We start from the raw sequence: 22,704 nt of genomic DNA on the forward strand, positions 1-22,704 counted from the left end.
TTTTCACTCATAGGTGGATCGTGAGAAACTCAACAGAAGACCAGGGGGGAGGAGAAGGGGGAAAAAAAGTTACAGAGAGGAAAGGAGGCAAACCATAAGAGACTCTTAAATACAGAGAATAAACTGAGGGTTGATGGGGGTTGGGGGGAGAGGAAAGTGGGTGATGGGCATTGAGGAGGACACTGTTGGAATGAGCACTGGGTGTTGTATGGAAACCAATTTGACAATAAATTTCATATTAAAAAGAAAAAAAACAGCACAAATGTATTCTTTTATAGTTCTGGAAGCCAGAAGTCTAAAAACAGCTTCACTAGGCGAAAGTCCAGGTGTCAGTAGGGCTGATTTCCTCTGCAGACTCCAAGGGGAGACCCCATTTCGTTACCATTTCTAGCTTGGAGAGGCTACTACAGTCCTTGACTTGTGGCCCCTTCTTCCATCTTCAAAGTGCATCATTCCAATCTTGGCTTCCATTGTCACATGGCCTTCTCTCTGACTCTGACTTCTCCTACACCCTTTTAAAGGACCCTCATGATTATACTGGGTCCACCCAAATAATTCAGGATAAACTCCCCATCTCAATATACTTAATCACATCTACAAAGTTCCCATGGTCATATAAGATGATATTCACAAATTCTGGGCATTAAGATGCAAACAGAGGAGGGTTAGGGAAAAGGGCATCATTCAGCCTACTAAAGATGGCAATTTATGTACTTGATGAAATGCTATGGAAATAAAGATAGAGTGTTGCAGGAAAAATCCCCATCCAAAGAGGAAGAAAAATATTTTTTACTTTAAATCTCAAATTATCATTCTATTTATAAAGAATTTTAAAACATAGTTTTCATAACTGTTTTCTTTTTTTTTTAATTTTATAACGTTTATTTATTTTTGAGACAGAGACCAAGCCACCAAGGCGCCCCGGTAACTGTTTTGTTTTAAATGTCATTTAGTGCACCAAAGTCAAAAGTTTTAAACAAGACTAATTGGAACTCCTGACATGGTATGAACAAAGTTGGGGGTGAGAGAGTTCTTCAGCGTTAGAGTCTCTCCATATGTATATCATCCTCAGTTGCTTCTTATGAATTTAGTCAGAGCTAAATATTGAGATTCATCGTTAAACATGATGGGTGCTATAAAGGGTTGCCCAGATCCTCATCTAGGAAAAAAGAACTTATCCAAGCTTCTGGAGGACTGTGGACAAATAGCTCCCATCGCAGGTTGGTTTAGAAGACTGCCTAGAATGAAGAGGGCTGTTTTTTTTCAAAGCCACGACCCTCCCTAAGGTGTCTGTAACGAATGATTGATCACCCAAAGGGTATGGTGATCTGGCCCACTTATGCCAATCTGGGACAGCTCTGCAGGGGCCTCCCATCCTCAAAACGCCATAGGGTTTGCTGCAGCTTCCATTCAGACTGCAACACAGCACAACACATTGATATGCTGGAACCAGCCAGTACCATCTCAGAGAGCTGACCTTTGCATCTAACTCTTCTCTACTTCATATCCAGTGGTATCAAATGGGTAGCTTAAAATCAGCCATAGTGAGAATACTTGTACAACAGAAAAGGACAAACACTATAAATCAGGGCTTAAAAAATCACTATGATTCCAGAGAACCAGATATTAAACATTTATCCGTAAACCACTGGAATTCTCCCTCTGCCCACTCCTGTTTCCTTCTCTTTCTTCCCAAAGATAATGAACCCAAGAGCAATCCCCAATAAACCTACTGCAAGATAATCTTTCAACCTGCATCACACACACACACACACACACACAAAAACAATAATATGTAACACTTACGATGCTATATTTTATTTTAATCAAATTCTGAAATAATTTTGAGCCCATTTTAATACTTCCAAACTTATATTTTCAGAACCTCACGAATTGTACAAAGAAGTTTTTTTGAATGTGTAAGAATAAGTTGCTAATACAATGGGCTATCAACTCCAATACTTTAGAATTTTTTCACAAACAAGGGTGTCATTTTATATAACTACAAATTAACAATTAAAATAAAGAAATCAGAGGAACCTGGGTGGCTCAGTCTATTAAGCATCTGACTTCGGCTCAGGTCAAAATCTCACGGTCTGTGATTTAGAGCCCCACATCAGGCTCTGTGTTGACAGCTCAGAGCCTGGAGCCTGCTTCGGATTCTGTGTTTCCCTCTCTCTCTTCCCTTCCCCTGCTCTGTCTCTCTCTCTCTCTCAAAAATAAACATTAAAATTGTTTTAATAAAAATAAAAAAAATTAGAATTGCTCCATTACTATTATTTAATCCTTAGATACTATTCTAATTTCACTAATTTCTCTAATAATGCCTTTAGAGCAAAAGCCTCGTTCAAAATTGTGAGTTGCAGATGATTGTCATATCTCATTAGTTTCCTTCAAACTCAGATTATCCTTGACTTCTATGACCTTGACATTTTCAAGTTTATAGGTCAGTTTTTTGTTGTCACTGTTGTTGCATGTCCTTCAGTTTGGATTTGTTTAATGTTTCTTATAATTACATTCAAATTATGCATCTCCAGCAGGAATGTCACAGAAGAGTTGCTACACAGTTTCAGGTGGAGCAAGATTTTGATTCATCCCATTGCTAATGGTATTCACTTTCATCATTTGATTAAGGCAGTGCACTGCATTTTCCCCTTGTAATTAATAAGTATTTTTGTATGAAGGACCTTTGAAACCATTTAAACGTCCCATTGCTCATCAAAATGTCTATTTATATATTCATTTATTCATAACAGTATAGAGTCATGAAATCGTATGTTATTCAGTAGGTTATAGTCCATAATAGCATTAGTTATTTTGATGCAAAATTTTTCCCAAGTTTGGGTAGATGGAACTCCTTCAACCTGGCTTCTATATCCTCTATTATTCTTTATGTCCTTGCCTTTGTTCTCTGGTACAACAAGATGTTCCAAGATCATCTTATACTATCCTTGTCCCAGGCCAGCAATCAGCCATTTCTCTAAGGAACTATTGTTTCTTTCTTTTAGTAGGGAGTGGTATTAAGAAATCCAAGATATGGGTGGTAGGTATGCTCCCTGTTCTTGGGATGTCATTGTTCCCAAGTCACCCAGCAGCAGTGTGTGTTTGTGTGTGTGTGTGCACTTGCACATGCATGCACTCGCACACTTACCTTTTTAAATTTCTCTCTCTCTATATATATATATACATTAAAATCCCAAAGTGAACATTGACATCCCCAATTCCATCTCAAAAAATATTTCATGCTACTTCTTCCATTTCCATGTTTTAATCTCCATTTTTTAACAGTAAGAAGGCTGACTTATTTGATCAACCCCCACTGTGTGCAACAAATCTCCCACAATCATCTTCTTCCCCATTCAATTGAGCTCTGAAACTCAGTACAGAGCGCCACTCTAGTCTTATGTGTTGTCTCCCCACTCTACTCATCCTCTGACATGTAGCTTTGGACTATTCTGCCACCCAGCAGCCTTCCTTCCACTACCCAGGCTCCAACAACCTTCCCTGGGCCAGCACCTGCATGGAAAACCCATTCACACCACTTAAGTCCAGTTGCTCATGCCGAATGCCTCTCCTCATGCAATGATTCCCTGCACACGTGACTTGGCTTTGAAACCACAAACTGGCCCCCACATGAAAGCACACTTCATCTCACTCAGGCTCTAAAATTCTTTTGTAGGAAGCTCCCCCCATGATGATGTCTTCTTCATGCCATTCAGGTTCTGACATGCCAGGCCATGCCACCTCCAATGGGGCTGCTATCCTAAATTTGCATAGGTTTGTTTTTTTTTAATGTTTACTTTTTGAGAAAGAGAGAGAGACAGAGCATGAGCAGGGGGAGGGGCAAAGAGATGGGGAGCCACAGAATCTGAAGCAGGCTCCAGGTTCTGAGCTGTCAGCATAGAGCCCAATGTGGGGCTCGAACTCATGGACTGCGAGACCATAACCTGAGCTGAAGTCAGACGCTTAACTGACTGAGCCACCCAGGGGCCCAAATTTGCAGAGGTTCTGTTACCAGATACAAATCTGCCTTTCTATGAGGACTCTTCACTCACCCAGCTTGGGTTCTGATGCCCATATGGTTGCCCTCATTGTACTCTACAGGCTCTGATGCCTTGCACTACACGAGGGTGCCTTCTTCATCCTATCTGATCAGCTGACAATGTTCCTTCCCCCCGATCAGCCCCACCAATAATGGCTTTTGGACTGACATGTTTAGGAAGAGAAGGGAAATGGGAAGGAGAGGAGAAAAGGCCTTGTGCTTTATTTGCTGTTGTGATCCTCCCCAACAGTTCTTTCAAGAAGAGACTGTCTTTTCTTTTCAAACTTTCAGACATTTAAACTAATTCCTGAAAACTCTTTAAATATGAAAGGTTCAATTAGTGCTAATATTCCTCTATCAGCCCTAGAAGAATATAATTTTTTGAAGTGCTATGTGTGTATGTTGGAGAAACATATCAATTGTTTGTGTTAAGTTTTCTGATGCATAAGTCATTTATTGTGTACTTGTTACTTTTCCTCAGCTAGAATGCAAATTCCACCATGACGCAGAACATGTTTAACTCATATTTGCAATCAGAGGATCTGGTACAGTTCCTGGCACCTGGTAGATCCTAACAATATTTCTCAGTGAGTGAGTTACTTGAGTTCCTTTAGATCAGTCTTTCAGAACAAACAGAAAGCTATTTTGTTAGGCTTATGAGAATTTGGGAGAAACTGACTGGCATACCAGACCTAGGTTATGACATCCAAACACCTCACACAGAGCCTGAGATAATAACTATCTTGTGCCCGGAGATTGCAAGAAAAACATGCCTCTGCCCACTACTCTGCTGAGCTCATAATCAAGTAAGTTTTCTGCCACCTGTGGAGTATGACCCAATGATATCCTTGCCAGTGAGTTCTTCTAATAGCTTTTTACTTTGTGTAATTTTCTTCTCAGCTTGGAACCCAGATCTTGCTTTAATTTCACTTTCTCTACCAAAAACTACAATCAGTGCCCCTCAATAATGGTTGTTTCAGACTCCCTCTTCATCTAAAAGAAAGATCCAGAATATCCCATAAGTTTTCTCACTATAAGGGATTAGAACCATGTATTATATCTTATGCCAGAAAGTTACATTCCAACAATTCTGAATACTCATAAAAACTGAATTAAAAAAGCTCAAATGATTAAATGTAAATGTTTATTCATAGCATTATTAATCATATATTAAAATGATTAAATACCCAAATCAATGTTTTGTCCTTTCTAAAGCTGATTTTATGTGCATTTTGGTGAGAAGAAAAAAAGAAAAAGAAAGAAACACCAAACTGAAAGGACATTTCCTCAAACAGAATCAGGAAAATTGGATGATTCTTTCCAAATTTATTGATGCCTTTTGTTTTCGTAGACAAAAAGGCAAAAACCTCCAAACAAAAATATCAAACTATCAAACTTCTACTACTTAAAGAGCAATATTTTTATTTGATCTTCCTTTCACACTAATGCTGATTAAAAGAGAAAAAAGTAGAATTCTACTATTTGCATTTGCTTTCCTTCTTCGAGTTCTCTTTTGGAACTCTTTTGAGACAACTGGCACAATTTTCATTTGGTGTGGGATTTTTCACTTGGATTTTCAGCGTTTCTTTGTTAATTTATTCAATACATAATTAGTGAGTATAGACTATGTGTTAAATACTTTCGAGACTTCAGAATTGCAATAATGAAAAGAGTAAGTCCCAACTCCTGTCCTCCTTAAACTTAAGATTTATTATAAATACACTTTTTTGGTTTTTAAAAATAACATGGCTGATTTTTTCCAAACCTTTCAATTTTCTCATTTCTAAATTAGGATATATTCTGTGTGTGTGTATTCAAATTCAAATCCTGTATTTTATATTCAAATTCTAAATTTAAATTACTAGTATTTGAAGCTGACACATTATGTGCTTTCTGTTCCTTATGAATAATTTTTCAATATTAAAATTACATAAAACTTTTGAGTAGATAAATTGAGTAATTCTTTTAACCAAATATGACAGTTCTTTATTTAGTCAATACAGTTTCTATTCCCAAACAATGGAACCTATATTTTGTTGTCTGGAATGCCAAGTTAAGGTTTTTTTTTTTAATATGTTTTAATGAACTTAAAATATCTTTCATTTGGGTGGCAGGTGCCTCCTGCCTCTATTACTTTTTGTTAAAAAATATTAACAAATATTTAAATCATAAAAATATTGAAATCATAAAAATATTCTGAGTATTTAAGCTATAATTCCAAATATCAAATGCAATCAATGTAATACAGAAATGGAATGTTATATATACTCTATGCACATTCCAGTTACATTTAAGTTATTTATCATCCAATATGTGTGTATATATATAATGCTTATTTATTTATCTCGAGAGAGAGAGAAAGAGAGAGAGAGAGAGAGAGAGAGAGAGAATGAGCAGGGGAGGGGCAAAGAGAAAGGGAGAAAGAGAATCCCAAGTAGACTCAATGCTCAGTGTAGAGCCCAACGTGGGGCTCAATCTCACAACCATGAGGTCATGGCCTGAGTTGAAATCAGTTGCTTAACCAAGTGAGCCACCCAGGAGCCCCTGGATTATTTTTATGATAATTTACCACTATTATCAGATTGGCCTTAAAAATATTGTGAATATCTGGATTCATGACTTCTTTTCCACTAACAATTCTGAACATATTTTTCTGCCTTCTGTGTTGGAATAATTAATACATTGCCTCCACTATGTCTGCATAGCTGTCTACTTATTGTATAGGTTATATATATAAAGAGCCCAGTATTTGTAATTCACTGTGACGTAAATGCCTTGCACCATCTCACATGCAAAGTGGTCCAGTGATCTTCATTAGGCAGAGGTTACATCTTACAAAATCTTCATTTTCAGAAATAATCTTAGAGCTGAAAGAAATCTTAAATTATATCAAGGTAAATGCTTTTATTTTATAAATGAGAAACAAGACCTATAGAATGTAAATGATGTGATATAACTAGTTTATGACAGAGGATGATATTTTTAAAATGAATTCTGAACGCTTATATAAAGGTATTTTTTAGACCCCAATTTAAAATAGGTATTTCTATGTGCCCCTACTTAACTTCCACCATTTTCACCAACTTCCCATTGTTATGATGTTGTGCCTAGGGATATTTATACTTACTATTCCTTTTCCTGTGATATTTTCAGTGTTGTTACTATGTAGACACCATTCTAAACTTAAGAATATAGCCACACAAAAACCTCCACATGGGTGTTTATAGCAACTTTATTCATAATTTCCAAATTTGGAGGCAACCAAGATGTCCTTTAGTGTGTATGTGGATAAATGGACTGTGGCATATCTAGACAATGGAATATTACTCAGTGCTAAAAAGAAATGAGCTATCAAGTCATGAAGAGACATGGAAAAGACTTAAATGCATATTACTAAAAAGAAGGCATTCTGAAAAGGCTACATATTGTATGATTCCAACTATAGGACATTCTGGAAGAGTAAAAGTATGAAGAGAGCAAAAACAACCAGTGGTTGCCAAGCATTGTCGCTTGGGGAGGGAGGGTTGAACAGACAGAGCACAGAGGATTTGGGGGGTGGTGAAACCACTCTGTATGATATTATAATCGTGGCTATATATCAAAATATATTTGTCTAAACCTGTAGAATTCACAACACCAAGAGTGAATCCTAATATAAACTGTGGGCTTTGGGTGATTATGATGTATCAAAATAGGTTCATCAGTTGAAACAAAAGTTAATGGGAGATGTTGATAATGGGGAACCACGCATGTTTGGGGATAGGTGGAATAAGAGAAACCTCTGTACATTACTCTTGATTTTGTTGTAAAACTACCAGTGATCTAAAATTAAAACCTTAAGTGGAACCTGGGTGGCTCAGTTGGTTGAGTGCCAACTTCAGCTCAGGTCATGATCTTACACTTAGTGGGTTCGAGCCCCACATTGCACTCTGTGCTGACAGCTTGGAGCCTGGAGCATGCTTCAGATTCTGTATCTCCCTCTCTCTCTGTCCCTCCCCAACTTGTGCTCCGTCTCTCTCTGTCTCTCAAAAATAAATAAACATCAAAAAAAAAAAAACTTAAAAGAAAAAGTTACAGCAAAAAGAAAGAAAATTGAAGAAATATACAATCACCCCAGGCATTAAGTATAAAATATAGAACAGCACCAAAGAACACACAGCCACCCTAACTACTATATGTCAAATGAAAAACTGCCCCAATGATCACACAGCCACCACAGCCTAGGTGTGAAGCAAACAATGGCAGTGACATGAATAGTGAAACACTCATGTATTCAAAGAATATGTGTTGAGACATAATTTCATCCTTTCTCATAAATGATTTTGGAAACTCAGCTAACCACTATAAGTGATGGTGATGACAGTAACTCATCTGATGTTTTGTGTATTGAATGTGTAATAAATTGTTAAGTGGAAAATATAATTCATGGTAATGGTCATAATAATTGTATATGGGTCACTATAAACACAATAAAGATAGTGTGAAATCTAGTCACATATTTAAAGGTGGAACCAAACTAACACTTTCATCATTATAACTTTATGAAAATAAAACTAATAATTTGCCAACAAATATTCTTTGGCTGCCATTTTTAAGCATAATTAGGATGGGAAACTTGTGTTACTTAACTCTATTTCTTTATTTAACAATGTTCTTTGTAAGACACAAATATTCAACGTACATATAAAAATAAATGAATATTATTTATTAGGAAGACCCTATCACTACCCACTATATCATCAAGAATAAATATGAAAATATGTTAGCTGTGTGGTCTCAGCCGAATTCTCTCAAAAGCATCTGCCATAGCCAGTCTATGACTGAAACATACTCATCTCATGTATACCTCCTGGCTTTCAGCCTCCTGTTTTCAGGGCTGCATTTTTGTGACACAGCCTATTAAGCACACAGTTGAAGCAATTCACTTCTGTTAAAATCACTCACAGCTGAACTGACTCTCAGACAACCGAAACTGTGTATGAAGGCACTAAATGCCTTTTTAAAAGTTATTATGTTACTTTGGAGTTATACATGACACAAAAATTTTGCAGTTAAATCAATATTTCCCCACATATAAACACTGGTGGTTCTTCCATCAGTACAAATTTCTTTATTAGTTAACTTCTGACAAAAGACCAATTTTTTTCCCCTTAACTCTATTGTTTTTGTTGGTCTCTGATTCAGAGTATTTATGTTAGGATGGAAAACTGCAACAAAATTTTTCAAAATAAAAAATACACTTGATTCTGTTCTGTTGCTCAGCTTTATCTTTTCTTATAAATGGATCCTCTTGGCTATAACAAGACATTTTTAACAAAAACACTGAAAAAGTGTTGCATAGTTTTTATTCTCAAAGATGTAAAGGTCTTATCTCATCCTATATTTTCTGAATTCTTGGGATGGGATTATCCTTTTCTTCCTTACTCCCCAGTGCTACTCACACCATTATTTACCCACCACCCTCTGGGTTTCTTTATTTGAAATCCACACCATCTGTCTCAGCCACCCACTTAATCATCCTTGTTGTTCTCTCTTGTCCTCGCTCCCACCACAATGCATATCAATTCTGGACTCCCTAAAATGATATCACGGTAGTAGTCACATTTATATTTCTACTCCAGAGTCCACTCCAATCATCTGGTTTGGAAATGCATTTGGCATGAATTTCTAGATGCTTTAAATGCAGACATAGTCATTCTAGTTGAATGCTCATTAATGGTATAGTACACAATCTTTGGACCTTGGGTATATATTCATTGAACAAGGCACACAGGAGCATTCCATAGATACGTATGCTTGCTTTTATGATCTCAATCTTCTTACCATTACCCCCTCACTGTTGTATGTACTTTCAGTGTCCTCTGCCCTCTTACAGAACTCAAGTAAGGAATATCAGCAAGAGCACAACTTTGGAGTCAGAGAACCTTGTACAATTTCTGGCCATGTAACTTGTATACTATACTGCCTGAGAACAGATAAATGTGGATAGGTATAATGGGATTAAAAAACTAACTTGTTCTTGGAATTTCAGCAAGTCTCAAAACATAAACCAGCTAATGCTGGAAAGATACCAGAACTAATACCGTGACTATGAATCTCTATCACTCACCCCTAGCTTCTACCAGAGAAGATGAGGAATTTGGAGAAGAGTTCAGTGAAATGAGGGAATCAAAGACATTGGGTATGTGGTGGTATTTCCTACATCTAAGGCAAGGGAGAAAAGTACTTCTTACTTAAGCCAAACCATAGAGACTTAAAAATATGCATTCTCAGAGGTTGTGACTATATTTAAGAGATCAGGGTCTCACTCTTTGAACAGAGGTTTACTGGTTGTTTAATTTTAACCTGAAATGATGTTTTGGGGCCATCACAGAATGCAATGGAAAAGTAATTGAGGAACTGTGATCTGACTTGCTTGGTGTCTAGAGACATGCAAGGCAGGAAGCATTCTAGAGGAGTCTGTAAGGGCAGGGTGAGATAAAGAAGTCAATGGTCACAGAAGCCCATTTCCATGTTATTTGTGGCATGGGGACATGAGTTTCTAAGGGCAAGTGGACAAGGTGGAAAGTAGCTGGATTCACAGCCTCTCAATGGGTTCTGCTCTCCAGAGTTGCCTGCTGAGGCGAGGGAGCCCCAGAAGCAAGTGATTGCATAAGTGCATCATCTAAAGCAGGAACTGAATGGGGACACTCAAAGTAGTTAGCTGGGAGTCTTTGGCAATTATCGAGTGAAGAAGTCTTCAAAAGGCAACTCACTAAAAACTAAAATGAGGATGCTTGTCACATGGGAGGGTATAAGGGCCACCCGCTGTTACCCCACACTAGGCTGCATCATTACTATTTGAAAATAAAACTTTTCTATTAGCTTAAAATGGCTAGAAAATTGCAGATAAGTCAACCAAAGCCTGGGAAGAGAGATCTAGTGTCATATTTAGAAGAAATTATGGGAGAAATTATGGGAGAAAAGTTCAGCTCAAGCAAAAATGTCTCTTCTTATCTCAGTTTCCTTTATTGTAAATGGGAATAATGCCATTTCCTTTTTAAGCCTAATTTGAACACTGGAGCTGAGGATTAAGGTTAAGAATTTTTGAGCACCCAGCATAGTGATCTGAAGCTACTAGTTTCTCGATAAATGGAAGCTAAAAAAGGACCCCCAACTTTATAGTTAACAATTTGTTAGTCCTCTCTTAGCTATCATTAAATTCCAACTACTTCAATTTTGCTCTGATCTACTTAGCACAATGTAGTCATTCCCAACAGTGGACAATTTCCAGGGTCCATATTTTCTTACTCTGCTCCAGGCTAAACTTTCCTGTTGGAAAAAGAAAAACAAGATGACAAAAATGCTAACTTAGCCCAATACAGATCTATATTTCTTTTATTATGTCAGTATCCCTATGAAAGCTGGTAACAGCTTTTTTTTCTCATTATTTAAAAAAAAAATTAATGTGTATTTTTGAGACAGACAGAGACAAAGCAGGAGCAGGACAGGGACAGAGATAGAGGGAGACACAGAATCTGAAATATGGTCCAGGCTCTAGGCTGTCAGCACAGAGCCCAACACAGTGCTCCAACACATGAACCATGAAATTATGACCTGAGCTGAAGTTGGATGCTTAACCGACTGAGCAACCCAGGCACTCCCAGCTCTTTTTTGAAATCAAAGTCACATCCTGTATATAATATACTCTATATAGTATCAGAATTTATATAATTATTCATCAATTTATATGTTCCATCAACAAATATTTATTGAGTGTCCATCATACAATAGAAACTCTTCTTGGGCGCCTGGATGGCTCAGGTGGTTAAACATCTAACTTCATTTTCCTTTTTTTTTTTTCATTTTATTAATTTTTTTATTATGAAATTTATTGTCAAACTGGTTTCCATATAACGCCCAGTGCTCATCCCAACAGGTGCCCTCCTCAATACCCATCACCCACGCACCCCTCCCTCCCACCACCCATAAACCCTCAGTTTATTCTCAGTTTTTAGGAGTTTCTTATGTTTTGGCTCCCTCCCTCTCTAACCATTTTTTTTTCTTCCCTCCCCCATGGTCTTCTGTTAAGTTTCTCAGGATCCACATAGGAGTGAAAACATATGGAATCTGTCCTTCTCTGTATGACTTATTTCACTTAGCATAACACTCTCCAGTTCCATCCATGTTGCAACAAAAGGCCATATTTCATTCTTTCTCATTGCCACGTAGTATTCCATTGTGTATATAAACCACAATTTCTTTATCCATTTGACAGCTGATGGACATTAAGGCTCTTTCCATAATTTAGCTATTGGTGAGAGTGCTGCTATGAACATTGGGGTAAAAGTGCCCCTATGCATCAGTACTCCTGTATCCTTTGGGTAAATTCCTAGCAGTGCTACTGCTGGGTCATAGGGTAGGTCTATTTTTAATTTTTTGAGGAAACTCCACACTGTTTTCCAGAGTGGCTGCACTAGTTTGCATTCCCACCAATAGTGCAAGAGCGTTCCTATTTCTCCACATCCTCTCCAGCATCTATAGTCTCCTGTTTTGTTCATTTTAGCCACTCTGACTGGCATGAGGTGATATCTGAGTGTGGTTTTGATTTGTACTTCCCTGATGAGGAGTGTAAAGGTCTAACTTCAGCTCAGGTCATGATCTCCCAGTTTGTGGGTTCGAGCCCACATCAGGCTCTGTGCTGACAGCTCAAAGCCTGGAATCTGCTTTAGATTTTGTGTTTTCCCCTCTCTCTGCCCCTCCCCTGCTTGCACTCTGTCTCTCCTGCTTTCTCAAAATAAATAAACAAACAAACAAACATTAAAAAATGTTTTAAAGAAATTCTTCTTAGAGCAAGGGATAAAGCAGTGAATAAAACCTAGATCTCTGCATTCAGTGAACTTATGTTCCAATGAAGGAATCAGATAATAAAGAAGACAAATACGTAAAATGTGCTCAACATGAAGTAGCCAGTAATACAAAGGAGAAAAACAAAGCAGAGAAAAGATATAGAAAGCGTCATATGTGGGTGTAATTTTATATAATGTGTCAAAGAGGACCTCAGAGAGACGACATTTGATTAAAAACATTGAAGAGAAGGGAACAAATCATGTGGATATTCAGCAAATAAACATACCAGCCAGAGGGAAAAGAAAGTGCAAAAGCCTTGAAGTGGTAGTGTTCTTGGTGTTCATCCATATCTGGAACTGAGAAAGTGGGTGAATACTGACAGAGAACATGCAAGAAGTAATGGAAAGCTACATCATGTAGAGCTTTGTAGGCATTGCAAAGGGTGGGTTTTACACCGAAAGAGATGCAAAGCACTGAAGAGAGGTAAGCAAAGTTGTAGCAAAGAACAAAGTAGAGGTAGGATCACTCTGTTATGCTGTTTTGAGACTGTAACCCTACAGTCTTCCTCTTCCCTTTTACCAAAAGGAAGCAAACAAACAAAAACAAAATAAAAACACTTAGTTGGAGGGGTACCTGGGAGGCTCTGTCAGTTCAGTGTCTGACTCTTGATTTTGGCTCAGGTCAAGATCCCAGGGTCATGGGATCGAGCCCCATATTGGGCTCTGTATTGAGCTTGGAGGCTGCTTAAGATTCTCTTTCTCTCTCTCCCTCTCCCTCTGCCCCTCTTTCCCGTTCATGCTCTCTCTGTCTCTCAAAAAAAGAAAAAAACACTTTCTTACTACAATATTCAGATAAAAATAGTAGTAGCTTGGGCTGAGATGATAGCAGTGGAGATAACAAGAATAATTAATATTTTGAATTTCCTGAGGCAGCATATGTGGAGTTCAGGAGAAAGAGATTGCTCAAATAAGACTTCAGGGTTTGGCACAAGCAATTAGAAGAATGGAGTTTCCATTTCCTAAGATGATAAACTCCAAGAAACGAGGAGAAAAAAGGAGGTTTTATAGGGACCTCATGTGGCACTGAGTTCTGAACGTGTTAAGTTTCAGATTAGTGTCAGACATTCAAGAGAATAAATCAAGAACACTGTTGGATGTTCAATTCTGGATGTAATGGGAGAGGTCTTGACTGGAGATGGAGATGATATTTAAAATGAAGGGATCTTCTGTGATTACCAAGGGAGTGAATGCTGACAGAAAATAGGCCAGCTCCAAGGATTTATCCTTGGGACATACCGATGTTTGGAGGTTTCGGAGAAGAAAAGGCACCATGAAATAACAAAGAGAAGCAATGGTCACAGAAGTACAAGAAAAATTAGGGCAGCACCAGTGACTTGGTAGCCAAGTAAAAATTTGTTTCAAAAAAAAAAAAAAGATAGGAATCAGCTGTATTTTGATGCTAATAGCTCAAGAAACATGAGGACTGAGAACTTACAAGTAAATGGAACAACGTAAGAAGCATTAGTGACTTTGGCAGGAGCAATCTTGCTGGTATTGTGAGAATTAAAATTAACAGAAGTGGGTTTAAGACAAACTGGAGGTGTGGGGTAGTTCAAGGCAGTGACTATAGCCAATTCTTTCAAGAAGATTTTGAAAAGGAAGAAAAACAGATATGTCTGTAAGGAGAAGTGTTGTCTAAAGGGTATTTTGTTTACATGTTTGTTTTTAAGGAAGAATAAACAGCATGCTTCACTCCTTGTGAGAATAACTCAAGAGAGAAACGGAACTAATGACTGAAGAGGTACACAGAATTGTTGCAATAATGTACTCAGGGATAGCATCTAGGTTGAGATAGATGGGCTAGTTGTCCTTACCAGCATGGACAAGACACTCATAGCAACAGGAGAGAAGGTAGAGGGCTACGAATGCAAGTAAGAAGTAGATGTGATGGTGAGACCAGTGGGGATTTTCTCTATTTGCTTCTGTTTTCTCAATAAAATAGAAAGTAAGATCATAAACTGAGAGGAAGGATGTACTGGAGGTGTGAGGGGAGTGCCAAACTTATGAAATAATAAGTTATAAAGTGGAGGAGAGAATAGACAAGGGAAATGTCCCATGACTGCTGGAGGGCCTGCTTGACGGTAGTGATCATGTGTCAGCATGACTGTCAGCATGATCATAGGAACAGTCCTCAAAATAAACGATTACATTAGATCAGTCTCTTCAACACACTGTATAACATCCTATTTGGTGCATCTCCTCATCTGTTCCTTTCCCTTGGAAACTCCATATTCTTCCTTATAGCTGCATAAGTTCTGCCTATTATTTAAGGGCTAACCCATGGTTCATATTTTCTCTGAAGTTTTTAGTAACACAACTCTCTGTCTTGTCTCTTCCTCTATTTATATTCACTAGTGTTCTCTAGTGATTGAGAACACATACTCAGAGTTATACTGCCTGGATTCAAATGTCAGCTGTTATGACTGGTGAAGTTCCTTAACCTCTCTAAGCATGTTTCCCAATCCATGAAACAAACACAACAAAACACAGGATATACTTCAAGGGGCTTTTGTTGGGGAATTCCATGACAAAATGCAGGTAAACTACTTAATGTAACGCCTGCTAAGTAGAAAAAGTTCAACAAATATTGACAATTAGCTTTAGTTACTATTACCTCATTTCTTAATTCAGGTATATTAATTGATTCATGGGGAAAATCTTTCATTAATCACTAAGTTACATGACCCCATTAAAGATATGAACTGTGTGCTGTATTTGCTTTTAAATTTCTCAGAAAGTAGTGGTCAGAAAGGAAAAACTGGATGAGTGTTTACAAAGCCGAATTTTACTTATTAACTTACATTGTAAAATTTAACCTTATCTTACATAGCACGATGATACAACAGTTATTTTATAATGGATCTTTCCATTTGAATTACTTAGAAAATTAACTAACTCATTAAATATAACAACCTAGCTTCCTGTGATTTTTTAGTAAAAATATCTCTATCTATATTTATACCGCATCATTACTTATAAAGAAAAAGACATTTAAAAAAAAAAACAGAAAGAATGCCTTTCCTCAGTAGAAAAATAAATCAAGACATGACAAATGCAGTAAATAAGCATACAGTGGACAATATATTTATACACATAAATTTTTTACCCTAAGATCATAACCATTAAATACATATGTTCCATGTATTTGAAGTTATTTTTGATGCTTTTTTATTTTTTACAATGTTTTAATATGTTTTAATGCAACAAAATAACATGGGAATACTAAGGTATTAAATATTAAAATTAGAAATCTGGACACAAATTTTCTCATTTATATAGCAATTATCCTTAAGACAGTATATTGGCTTCAGCAAGAAGACTTTGCAAGGCCATGAAAGTATTAATTATGATATACAGTGTGAATAATTAATTGCATATCCCAACATCTCCCATGTCAATAAAACGATAACTTAATGTCATATCTGTATGAAACTATATTGACTATGAAATTAGATCTTCCTCAGCAAAATAACACTGGAAGTTGACAATAGAAACAATTTAGGCTTTGCTTAAGGAACTGATATATATACAGGAAGCATCTGTCCATGGGAAAAAATAGTGAAGAAGAATTTCATACAGAAGTCAAATAATAGGATTATTCTAACAATAGCAGAACTCTGTTTTTTTAGCTGAATCAATCTGCAAATGTTTGTTAAAAGCTATCTTTACTTTTTTTTTTTAAATTTTTTTTTCAACGTTTTTTATTTATTTTTGGGACAGAGAGAGACAGAGCATGAATGGGGGAGGGGCAGAGAGAGAGGGAGACACAGAATCGGAAACAGGCTCCAGGCTCTGAGCCATCAGCCCAGAGCCTGACGCGGGGCTCGAACTCACGGACCGCGAGATCGTGACCTGGCTGAAGTCGGACGCTTAACCGACTGCGCCACCCAGGCGCCCCTATCTTTACTTTTTAAATTAGATACTTTTCATATGGGAAGTTAAAAACTATACATTTTGCCACAAAGTCTACTTTTCAAGGGCCAATTTTAGAAATATTAGAATCTCAATTTTTTTTTTAATTACACTTTACCCAATTATGCTAACACTATACAGATAAATGTAGCATCAGTTTCACAAAGGAGAAATAGAAAATGAGAATATTAATTAGATTTCTCATTTCTGTTCCACATCCTTTCTTTTTAATTTGAGAAATACTACAACTTTCAGATGCTGGCAAAAACTTTGCCTGTACTGGTAACAATAGTTTCCACAATACTTTGGTTTATTTAATGTGCTCATGTGTGGAATTAATTTCATTACCCCGATTAAAATTTGTATTTAGTATGACTCTGTGTGTGTGTGTGTGTGTGTGTGTGTGTGTGTAAAATCAGCAATACTACCAAACTCCTAGTCACCTAAATTTGAAACATTAGTCATGTTTTGGTTCCTCTGTTTTCTCTTTTCTTGTATCCAGTCAGCAATTCTGAAATAGCATTTCAAAATGTACATAGAATCATCTCCTTTCCCTTCGTCTAATTGGCTTCAGATTTAAAACACACACACACACACACACACACACACACACAGATAAAATTGAAAATTCAGTTACATGCCCATCCCTCCTGAAACACTTTTGAATTTGGTGTTTATCTTTCCCCTTCATTTTAATTTATTACTACATATTGCTTTATGTTTCTAAGGCAACTATCCTAGGCAAGCTCCTTATCTAATAATATCTACATGAATATAATAGCCAATAGCAAATCCTATTAAATTCAAGTTTTTCTATCAAATCCTCCACATAAAATGGCAGAAATAGTTCTTCCTAAATATAATTTCCTTCATGTCATGTTTCTCCTCTCACACCTCCTAGTTGCCTACAACGATATGTCTAAACAAAGGCAAAGGCATTGTTTCTAAGATTCTTCATCATCCTCCTTAGGCCAGTGATCTGGAATGGATAGTTACAACCTTGCATTCTAATTGGGCTGTTTCCTCACATGGCCTCATATACTTAACTGTCTAAACTTTATCATCCTTTTCCATTCCTCAATTATCCAAAATATTTGCATTTTAAAAATGGCTTTTATTTCAAAAAAAAATTTTTTAGAATAAAATCTACCACATTTTATTGATAGGAGCTCTGATTTTTAATAAAGATTACAAAAATAAACATTTCTGCCATAAGTCACATAGAATGACAATGTAGGGTACAAAAAATTAGAAATATAAGAAAATTTTAATAGACATAAAAATGGGTAAATATAAAAATTTTAGTCCTAAAATTATGAAAAATATAAATAAAAGTTTAATCACTCTTAAATTATATGATTAAAACATATGATTGGGTTATATGATTAAATTATCTGATTTTTAAAATTAGGATTCAGAAAATGAAAGAAAGAAAGGTATTTGTCAATTTGGATATATAAATTCTTAAAAGGATAAATAAAAACAGAGCCAGGGAACATACCCAAGTTGACCTATAATCCATATTCTTAACAAGTACTTTCATTGGCTCTATTCTTAAAAAAAAAAAAAAAAATGGCTTGCTTCTCAATGTGCTTTTATTCTTACACAGAAAGCTATCTTCTTTCTGTCTAAGCCTGGTTGCATACATATCCATTTCTATATAGCCAGGATTCAAATACACCACTTATAAAGTTTTTCCTCATTTCACCTCCATACAGTGGTACACCTAAATTCACACTTCTAGGTCCAGTTGACCCCCAAACAACATAGGATTGAAATGTGCGGGTCCACTTATACACAGATTTTTAAAATAAATACAGTACAGTACTATAAATGTATTTTCTCCTCTTGATGTTTTCTTGATAACATCTTTTCTCTAGCTCCTGTTATTGTTAAGAATGCCATATGTAATACATATAACATATATGTGTTAATAGACAATTAATTTTATTGGTAAGGCTTCTGATCAATAGTAGGCTAGTACTAGTTAAGTTTTTTGGAGAGTCAACAGTTATATGCAGATTTTTGACTGCATGGGGTTTGGTGCCACTAACTCCATGCTGTTCAAGGGTCAGTTATACTAAACTTTTTGGATATTTTCTATTTTTCATGCATAATGTTCTACAATGAAGAACTATCTCTTGGTTTTCATAAGTACACAAGCAGATCTTGATAAATGATGAATATATAAAAATGATTTAAAAATTCATTTTATAGTAAGATGAGGCTGTGTATGAAAACTATACTTGTAACTGTGGGAAGAAAGAATCTATCATTAAAAAATGTTCAAAAAAAAAGGTTGGAAGTCTCACACTTCCTGATTTCAAAACTTATTACAAATCTACAGTATTCAAAACAGTCTGTTACTGGCATAAAAGCAGAAATATAGATCAATCAAACAGAATAGAAGGCTCAGAAATAACCCCCTACATATACAGTCAAATGGTTTTCAATAAGGGTGCCAAGACAATGCAATGGGGACAGTACAGTCTTTTTAAGAAATTATATTGGTAAAATAATATATCCACATTGGACACTTACCTTATACCATATAGAAAAGTTCACTCAAAATAAATCAAAGACCTAAATACAGAAGCTAAAAGTATAAAACTCTTAGAAAAAAAAAAATAGGGAAAAAGCTTTATGACATTGGATTTAGCAATCATTTCTTGGATATGACATAAAAGCACAGGCAAAAACAGATAGATTATGTCAAAATTTAAAATTTCTGTTTTTGATCAATGGACAAAAGCAACAGAGTGAAAATGCACCCTACGGGAAAATATATATTTGGCAATCACATATCTGTAAGGAGTTAGTATCCAAAATATGTAAAGAACTCCTACAACTCAACAGCAAACAAACAAACGATCTAAAACACAGTCAAATGACTTGAATAGATATTTTTTCAAAGAAAATATACAAATGACTGTAAAGCACATAAAATGATGTTCAACATCACTAATAATTAAAAATACAAGATACCATCCTCACCTCTATCTGTTAGGATGGTTAGTCTTAAAAAAAAAAGAAAAAGAAAGAAAGAAAAGGAAAGAAAGGAAAAGAGAAAGAAAAGAAAAGAAAAGAAAAGAAAACAAAACAAAACAGAAAAAAAGTGTTGGCAAAGATATGGAGAAACTGGAACCCTGTGCACTGGTATAGCTGCTATGGTAAACAGTATAGTGTTTCCCCATAAAATTAAAAACTGAATCAGCATGTGACTAAGTAATTCCATTTCTGGGTATATATCCAAGAGATGAAAACAGAGCCTCAAAGAGAGTTTGTAAACCCAAGTTCATTGTAGGATTATTCACAGTAGCCAAAAGGTGAGAGTAACCCTCGTGTTCATCAACAGATGAGGGGATAAAGGTGGTATATACTCAACATGAAATACTATCTAGTCTTAAAAAGTTAGGAAATTCTAACATATGCTATAACATGGATGAACCTTGAGGACATTCAGCTAAGTGAAATAAGCCAGTCATAAAAAGACAAATGCTGTATGATTCCAATTATATGAAGTACCAAGAGTAGTCAAATTCACAGGGACAGAAATATGAATGGTGATTGCCAGGGGCTAGGGGTAGGAGGAAATATGGAGTAGTCATTTAATGGATATACAGTTTTAATTTTGCAAGATGAAAAGAATTCTGGAGACTGGGTGCACAACAATGTGAATATATTTACAGAGGAGGAAAAACAAACAAATAAACGAACAAAAAACACTTTTTCTCTCTACCCTCTAGTTTATCCAACACGAAGCCCACATATTAAATTGACAAATGAAAGAGTAACAGCAGAAAAGGCATATCAATTTTATTTGATGTTACTATTTTTGGTTTTTATGTGTACGGAGGTCTTCACAGAAAAGTAGTGAATACCCAAAGAAGTGGTTAAACTTGGGAGTTTATATATCATTTTAAGAAGAGGTGATAAATTGTGGAGAAATGACCTGACAAAAAACAAAACAAAACGCAACAAGGTGTTTGTGTCCCCAGGGGTGATAAATTGTGGGAAAGCAAACATATGGGAGAAACTAATAGCAGATAAGGGCTAGTTAGTAGGGTTTAGTTTATGCGTAGTCATAGCTATGCAGGAATAGCTCTGACTACAGTGAGAAAGGTTGTTCCTTTCCTGGTTCAAGAGAGAGGGACATCTTGGAAATGGAAATGCATGCTTTGCTTTTAGGCAGAGGGAAGTTGAAGAGAGCTTTTCCTGTATCTGCCTTTTCTCAGCTGCTCTCAACTTAAAATAAGCTTTATGTCAAAGTGGCATTTTACCTTTTGTATGGACTACAAATAAAACATGCAGCAATTTGCAGTTTGGAAAAAAAAAGTGGTATGGTTTGTGGCGACATATTCTTATCCCCTTCTTCATAACACTACTAAAATGTACACTTAAAAACACTTGAGACAATACCTTTTATACTATATAAATTTTACCATAATTTAAAAAATCCAATGTAATAGTGTCCAAAAATTAAATAAAGGGACTGTTGAGGGGTAGTTCAAGTGTAAATTGGGTTATGCAGCATGCTTTTTGCCTATAGTGGTACACAGATGTGTCCCTGAGAAAATACCTAGAAATGTTTTACTCCACTTTCTTATTTGAAAAGAAAGTTATGGTATAGTAATATTAACCCAAAGATAATAATAACACCTATCATCTCCATTTTCATCAAATATATATGTATTGAAGTATATACACAAACACACATAGACAAATATTCTTGCACACCACTTTTAATCTAGGCAGTGAAATTAATTCCACACATGAGCACATTACATAAATCAAATATCATAGAAATTATTATTATTGCCAGAATTTTTGCCAGCATATGAAAGTTATAGTAATTCTCAAATGAAAAAGAAAAGATGTGGAACAGAGATCAGAAATCCAATTAAAATTCTCATTTTCCATTTCTCCTTTGTGCAATCAATGCTACACTTGTCATATTTTAATTCATGGGAAAGGCAATCCATATACATGGGCAGGTACACTTAGGAGATTGAGAACAGAGAAAATATATCCTATGGTTTATTTTTGTTTTATATAGTAAATAAACTTGTCCTTCGAGGGCAACTTATTCAGAATTTGTATGCTGTAGCTCTTCCACTAATAATGCAAGACTGCTAGAGTCTTTTTCTCTTTATCAGCTTGCTTGTGTGCATACGTAAGAAGCAGTTATTTGGTCTAGGATATAAATAGCTGAAATAAATCTCCTATTTCTTCATTTTTTCCCTGATGAAATATATTTAAATGCCAGCTGCATTATAACCTTCAAATAACTCAATGCCAGAACTTGAAGTACTATTAATGTCTGAATACAAGTAAATGCTAAAGAACCTTAGCATTTTGTTTTAATTGCCCATAGCGTTTTTATAAATATTCATCCAATAATTACTGTTAATTTCTTATTCAAAAATAATTGCAGAGTAAAGGGAAAAGCAGACTGCTTAAAAACTTCCCTCACTTAGTCCACAAATGGAGCCGAGGGCATGAGAATTACACATAATAATAATAATAATAATAATAATAAAACATATAAAATCTCACTAGGAACTCAGGGCAATCCTATATATACTTTGTTATTTTTGCAATTATAGGTATGCTCATAAAATATCATTAATTAGTTGTTTATGTAAATATACCCCTTTTACCTCCTCACAGTCAGGGGCTGTTATTTACATGCATTTGTTTTGTTCTTAAAGCTAAGCTTCTATTAGGTAAATGACAGATTGTTTGATTGGTTGACTGACTTTTTGGCTTAATCAGTGAAAGGAAACTGGGGTTTAGAAAATTAATGTCTTGCCCAAGGTCTAATAGTGAGCCATACAGCCAGATCTTAAACTTATGGTTTGG

At 35.9% G+C, this 22,704-nt stretch overlaps 1 protein-coding gene across 1 annotated transcript in view; it reads right to left on the minus strand.

Moving 5' to 3' along the window:
* GALNT13 (polypeptide N-acetylgalactosaminyltransferase 13) overlaps window positions 1-22,704 on the minus strand; it is a 528,170-nt gene that overhangs the window by 277,224 nt on the left and 228,242 nt on the right. The gene's annotated exons all lie outside the window — the stretch shown is intronic.

Source organism: Panthera uncia (genome assembly GCF_023721935.1).
Source record: "Panthera uncia isolate 11264 chromosome C1 unlocalized genomic scaffold, Puncia_PCG_1.0 HiC_scaffold_3, whole genome shotgun sequence".
NCBI lineage: Eukaryota > Metazoa > Chordata > Mammalia > Carnivora > Felidae > Panthera > Panthera uncia.